This window comes from Argentina silus (genome assembly GCF_951799395.1).
Source record: "Argentina silus genome assembly, chromosome: 4".
In the NCBI taxonomy this organism is placed as follows: Eukaryota; Metazoa; Chordata; class Actinopteri; order Argentiniformes; family Argentinidae; genus Argentina; species Argentina silus.
The window spans coordinates 17,046,796-17,053,645 of record NC_139658.1 but is presented as its reverse complement, the minus strand read 5'-3'; the positions used below and the strand labels follow the sequence as shown (position 1 = coordinate 17,053,645).

At 45.3% G+C, this 6,850-nt stretch overlaps 1 protein-coding gene across 1 annotated transcript in view; it reads left to right on the top strand.

Moving 5' to 3' along the window:
• The first annotated feature begins 694 nt into the window (after positions 1-694).
• cdk18 (cyclin dependent kinase 18) overlaps positions 695-6,850 on the top strand; it is a 26,691-nt gene continuing 20,535 nt past the window's right edge. Inside the window, exon 1 of the mRNA XM_083667491.1 lies at positions 695-1,031. The gene's annotated coding sequence lies outside the window, so the exon portion shown is untranslated. The remainder of the gene's footprint in view (positions 1,032-6,850) is intronic.

Below are 6,850 nucleotides of genomic sequence, written 5' to 3'. Positions count from 1 at the left end.
AGAGAGAGAGAGAGAGAGAGAGAGAGAGAGAGAGAAAGGGGACAAGAGAGAAAACGTTTTTATGTTCAGATTGATTATTCAGTTCTTTCAGGGCACTTGAATGTGGTTGGAAAACAGTTTTACACTCCAAGGGGAAAAAAATAACCGCTTAAAAGCTGAGAGCTTTCGCAGTGTGCATTTACTGTTCTTCTGTTCAGCGGTCCATGGGTTGTTTTCACGGCTGATACAGAGTTGCTACAACCTGCTTCCAGATGGCCAACTGTCTCTGAGCAAACAGGGGTTTATTAATAAGTCTTTCCTTGAGCCCACACACAGAGAGACAACATCACATGTTATACTGTCATACTGTAATCATGACATCACAGATGCCATGAACGCTGTTATATCAACTGTCTTTTAGGTCTGCCAATTTCGATTAGGAATCCCAAAAGCTAACCACACACACGCGCATGCGCACGCGCACACACACACACACACACACACACACACAGGGGCGATGCATATTGCACTAGCTGGTTATTGAGAATCATTTCAACACCACAGGCTGGCTGGGGAAGGCTTGTGCGATACTGAGCTGTGATTGGCCGTTGCTATAACAATGAGGGCGGGGAGAAGGGTGAGAGGGGGTGGCGACAGAGCCTGATTATAAAACCCCTCCGTGAAGCACTCACTTCTCTCCTCCTCTCTAGGGTTTTTTCTCTCTGTGATTTTGCTTTAGTTTTGCTTTTTTTCCTGACAGTGGTGAGCTTGCATGCGGGCAAACAGAGAGGTTCAGTAGCAAGCTGTCAGAAGGCAAGACTACAGTAATAATATTCTCTCTCTCTCTCTCATCTGCATCTATCAGAACAACACTCCTTGCAGCTCTGGATTATAGGTCTGTCTGAGACACACACACACACACACACACACACACACACACACACACACACACACACACACAGACACACACACACACACACCTGGGAAGTCTCCGGAAACCTGAGCAGAGGGAGAGAGGTTTCCGTCTCTCCTTCGACGACCTCTTCACTCCTGTAAGTACAGCCAGCTACAACTCTACAACTACTCTCTTTTCTCTCTCTCTCTCTCCCTCTCTCTCTCTCCCTCTCTCTCCCTCTCTCTCTCTCTCTCTCTCTCTCTCTCTCCCTCCCTCTCTCTCTCTCTCTCTCTCTCTCTCTCTCTTTTCTCTCCTTAACCATGGTTGATCAAGCAGCAGGTCTTGTCTAAACTGACCCTGAGACAATTCTAAGGGCATCCTCTTTACTGCGCTGTGGTCCGTTCACATCTCTCTGCAGGAGTGTTTACATAGGTGATACAGTGTGCAACGACGTGTAATGTGTGTGTGTGTGCACGTGAGTGTGTGTGTGGGTGTGTGTGTGTGTTTGTTTGTGCATACCAAATCCTGGAGGCCATGCGTGTTCAGTGGCATGTGTACACCCTTTTAGTGTGTGTATGTGTGTGTGTGTGTGTGTGTGTGCAGTGTGTGTGTGTGTGTGTGTGTGTGTGTGTGTGTGTGTGTGTGTGTGTGTGTGTGTGTGTGTGTGTGTGTGTGTGACAAAAAGGAGATGGTGCTGTTGTTGCTAAGTGTCTGCTCAATGTCTGTTACTGTGTGTTTGTAATTTGGGTTGTATGGATGGGGAAGATACAATTTATTTCTTATTTTATTCAGCCAAATGGCTGTGCTATTATGGACTCTACATAACACAACATGTTATTATTAGGCCTCTGATTCATCTAAGCCATGACTGTCAGTCATGTTCATGTGAAGCCAGACCTGCGGCATATAGCAACAGGCCTGAAAGCAACAGAACACACCGTTGATATAAATACACACACAGATATTTACTCACTCACGCCAAGCTCCCATCCACTAGTCAGCCAACAACTGAGTGTGCGTGTGTGTGTGTGTGTGTGTGTGTGTGTGTGTGTGTGTGTGTGTGGTGTGTGTGTGTGTGTGTGTGTGTGTGTGTGTGTGTGTGTCTAAGGAAATATGTGTCTCAGCCAAACTTCTCACCTCTCCCACTGCAAGATGTCCAAGCTGGAAAGCAGTCTGCAGGGGGAGAAGAGAAGAGGAGGTAGAAAAGGAAAGAGGAAATGAGAGAGGAGAGCGCTATCTTGGCTTAACGTCACCCTGACATTAACAGCACAGTAGAAATGCAAACCCACTGAACTCTCATTCACTCTCCCAGGAATGTGACAGGGCGCTAAGGAGAAAGGAACCCCTACAACAAGGTGATAGCCCCATCTATAACCTTCCAATGGGATTAGAAGAGCTTCTGCCATACAATTTGTTGATTTTTGCAGTGACATAAGATTATGTGGTAATTCTGCACAACTAGCCAACTGGTGCATTCTTATGTGTCTGGGTGTGCTGAAGCTCTCTGATGAGGTGGCTTTGGATAATTGCATGGTTGCTTCTCCTGAGACACCAGTCTAATGCTAGATGCGTAATAGCTTAGTGTTAAGAGGTGAAGGTGCTGTCGGGAAGGCAGGAAGGAGAGCAGCTGGTGCGTGTGTGTGTGTGCATGAGTATGTCTGCTATGGCACACCATGCTGCTCCCTGTTGTGAGCTTTGTGACTGGCCAAATCCCATAGTATAGAATATAGTATAAATAGGCATGTTCCCATCCAACAGTTTGTAAGTGGAAAATAAAGCGTTCATTTAACATAGGAGTGGTCCTCCTTGCTTGCCCCAGTGTGGCACTGTCAGTCAAGGAGCGGCTGTGGTCCATCTAGAACTCCTGGGAGATATCTCTTCATTATACAGTGGATCCACACCATGGATCATATACAGACCATTATGACATCTAAGTGACATTCAAGTGACTTGGAGAAGGAGGGGAAACTTCTGGAGTAAGGAGAGCACTTCTGGAGACGTAGTTCTACTAAGCTATGGAGACACTTGTGGAGAATAGGCCAGCATCCTAAGCAGCTTCTATTTCTGTCCTCAATAGAGCCAATGTGAGAGGCCCTGTGGCCCTGGTAAAGATACACAGTCTCACAGACATGATAAGACACATTCCCTTCTACCTCATAGACTGTAGCAGAGGTCAGCTTGTTGTAGCTAACCTCGCCCCACACGGTGACGTTAACTGTTGCCACCAAACCACAGGGCAAGAGCAGGGCATTTCACAGCAGGGCATTTCATGCCGAGCGGTCCTGACAGTTGATTTCAAAGAGCAGAATGCTGCCGGGGGTGAGGTCATGAGGTGATGTCATCAGAGGGTGACAGGAATATGGGGGGACAGGCCAGTGGTGGTGCCACTCTACCCCTCTGTGCCAGCTGTGTCCAGCCTTCTCTAAGCTCTGGACACACACCAACAAACAAACAAACAAACAAACAAACAAACACACACACACACACGCACGCACGCACACACACACACACACACACACACACACACACACACACACACACACACACACACACACACACACACACACACACACAAACACACACACAAACACACACCCGCTGGGAGGATATTGATTTTTGAGGCAACAAGGGAACAGACTGCAAAAGAGCTCTTAAAGAGCTCTGAAATCACAGCCAATTGAATGCAGTGGTCAATGCAACCAGTACACTAGCATTCAGCTGGCCAGGCCTGTTACGCCATTTACTGTATGAAAGCACCAAAAGACACTTACCAGCCCACACTGATATGTATGTCTTTCATACTGTGTACTGGTTTGTTATGGGAGTTCCTAACAACCCCCAAGCATCCTTATCATTCAACCCCTGCCAAGGATTCCTACTATAATTGACAGGCTGAGCCCACAGCCCACTGTAGCCTTCTCTGTAATGAATCTGCGTAGTGCACATCCAGCACACACATCCAGCACAAATATGTAACACCCAGCTGGTGTACGGTATTCTATCTAGATATGCCATAAGCCCCATAACAGGTGTGAAAACCTTTAATATTAGATGTGGTGACAGACGAGGAAGCAAAGGCACAGTAAAAGTGCCGTGAGTGAGTGAATATACTGTAGTCAGGGTTTGGATAAGCAGAGCTGCTGTCGTCACCCCCTTCTGATTTAATTAGGCACTGCCCTTTAAGGTTTGGTAGAGTCATTTCATGCATTCAGCCTACACAAACAGCCATCAGCCTGCCTAGGATGGTCTAACCTCCTCTCCTCCCCTCTCTCTCTACCCTCCCCCTCACCCTCACCCCCCCCCCCCTACCCCTCTCTCTCTCTCTCTCTCTCTCTCTCTCTCTCCAGAGGGGTGATTGACTCTTTTTAAAGATGAATCATGAGCAGTGACATTTCTTATCAGAGCCATGCTACTCCTCACATCATCACATCCCGATGTCTTTATCCACTCTCTCTCCTGATATCAACCTCTTCTGCTGTGCTGTGCTGTGCTGTGCTGTGCTGTGTGTGTGTGTGTGTGTGTGTGTGTGTGTGTGTGTGTGTGTGTGTGTGTGTGTGTGTGTGTGTGTGTGTGTGTGCATGCGTGCGTATAGGTGCATATGTGTGTGTGTGAGTGTGTAAGTGACTCAAAACGACAGCCAGCCAGCCAGGCAGGCAGCGATCCAGAAAGGCAGACAGACAAACAGAGACAGACAGACGGAGACAGTGTATGTGTTCAGTGATTGGATTAACCTGCATTATCCTATTAGTGTGTGTGCAATGATAGCCGTAGAGGTAAGTGTGTCGTAAAACGCCAATCAGTCTGCTAGGGACAGACACTTCCTCAGCACCAACATGTCTCAACCATAGACTCTGTTTGATTATCCTTCCCTCCTTCCTTCCCTCCCTCCCTCCCTCCCTCCCTCCCCCCTCTCTCCATCTGCAGACAGTTAGATCTCAGACTCGAGATGTCTTCCAAAGGTTGTGTGTAAAAACAAAACAGAGATGATCAGGAACCTGACGTTATCCCTTCAGTTGTAGACGGATTTATATTAATATCTGTTTCCACATTTATATTTGGCAGAGACTTTCGGCTATATTTTGATGATAGCAAAGCATATCTAATATTGATAATCTCCAATGTAATTACCAATATGTCCAAATAATTGCTGAGTCTGCGTATATAGTGCAAGAAAGGTCAAATAGAATGAATCAAATGAGGCTTTAATAATACTGTATACTTATATGTATTGTGAGGCAAATACTTCATAGAAAAATTGTACATTCTGATAGAGAGAGTAGAGAGAGAGATAGAGAGATGACCACCGGTCATCACAAAACAATGCTACTCACAACATAATGAGAACCTCACAACAGGACACAGGAACAAGAGAGTGAGCTTTTCCCTGACCTCTGCTTTTTATATCATCCTAAAAACCACAGTATTTAAATTAGGAGCTGTTGATAAGGAGACCACCAACCATCATTCATCTTATTACATCTGAACTGATGACATCACAGTTTTGACACCTCAAGACATTCCACAGAGCTCAGAGCAATTTGTTTTCCGGGGGATGGTAAACTTAAGAAGATTGGGGCAGAATTGAAATTGTCTCACTTCATAGTCACCTGGTCCTATGGGCAGAGTCTTCTATTTACTATAAATACAGAAAGCTTATTTTATGTCAGAGCTAAATGCCAGCTTGTAAGACCACACACACACACACACACACATGTCAAAAAAGAACCAAACTGCCTGTCTTAACTTTGCCAGAGACCACCTGGACAAGCCTGAAGGTTTCTGGAAGTCCGTTCTCTGGACAGAAAATTCACCTTTTTGGTCAAAATCAAAACCACTAAGTTTGTCGAAAACCCAACACTGCCTACCACAAATCCAATCGAGATGCTGTGGCAGGACCTGAAGCAGGCAGTTCATGGCAGACACCCCTCAAACCTCACTCAATTGGCTGGAGTTCTGTAAGGAGGAGTGGGCAAAAATCCCTCAAAACAGATGTCAGAGACTTATTAGTGGCTATACGAGATGTTTAATCCAAGTTATTGCTGCCAATGGAGGTGCCACAAGCTATTGACTGAAGAGGTTCACATATTTTTGCAAACATGAAATCTGAGTTTTTGTTAAATAAACAATGAAAATATATCATATGTTTTTGTTTCTATCCTTTATTTAGAATGTCTTTATTACGAATTAGGGTTTAGATAAAGTTTTATAACTTCATTTTAATATTTTATACAAAAATAATGACCATCCCTGTAGGGTTCACAAACTTTCAAACAGCACTGTAACCAAAAAGCAAATGACCAAACAAGATAACAGCCATAACCCGAGTAGCCTATTACATAAAACAGCGTGGCCCAGAACACAATAGAACACTCTGATGTTGACCCGGCAGAGTGAGATATTTGTTTTTCACTCTGGCCCATGGTGTACAGTAGAACTACTGTTCAAGCGGGGGGGGGGGGGGGGGGGGGGGAGCACAGCCATACACAGGGCCAAAGACTGAGAAACACTCTATATGTTATGTTTGTTTGCTGTTGGGGGTCTTATGATTATCATGGCTATTGTCATTAATAATAGCGATATTGTGTTTCTGTTACGGTTTTTACTGTGAACATAATTTGTTTTCGGCAATTGCAATCCTTTCAGTCCTTTCGCTTTTCACGCCAATAAATCCTCTTTGAATTGAATTGAAGAAGAGAAAAACAGACAAAGAGAAAGTCAGTGAGGAAGATGAGGGCAGTACAAAGAAAAAGAGATGCAAAAACACATGCCCCAGAGAGAGACGGAGACCGAAAGAAGAGAGAGAGGAGGGAGACAGAGATTCCCAGCCATATAGCGGATCCAGATAAAGGAGTGTTTGTTGTCTTACGAAAGCACACTCCGCCACTGGCGAGAAAAGAGGGAGAGAGAGAGAGAGAAAACAAAAGGTCATCTTTATAATTGCCTCGCTACGGACGAGGAAAGAGGGATGTATGGAGA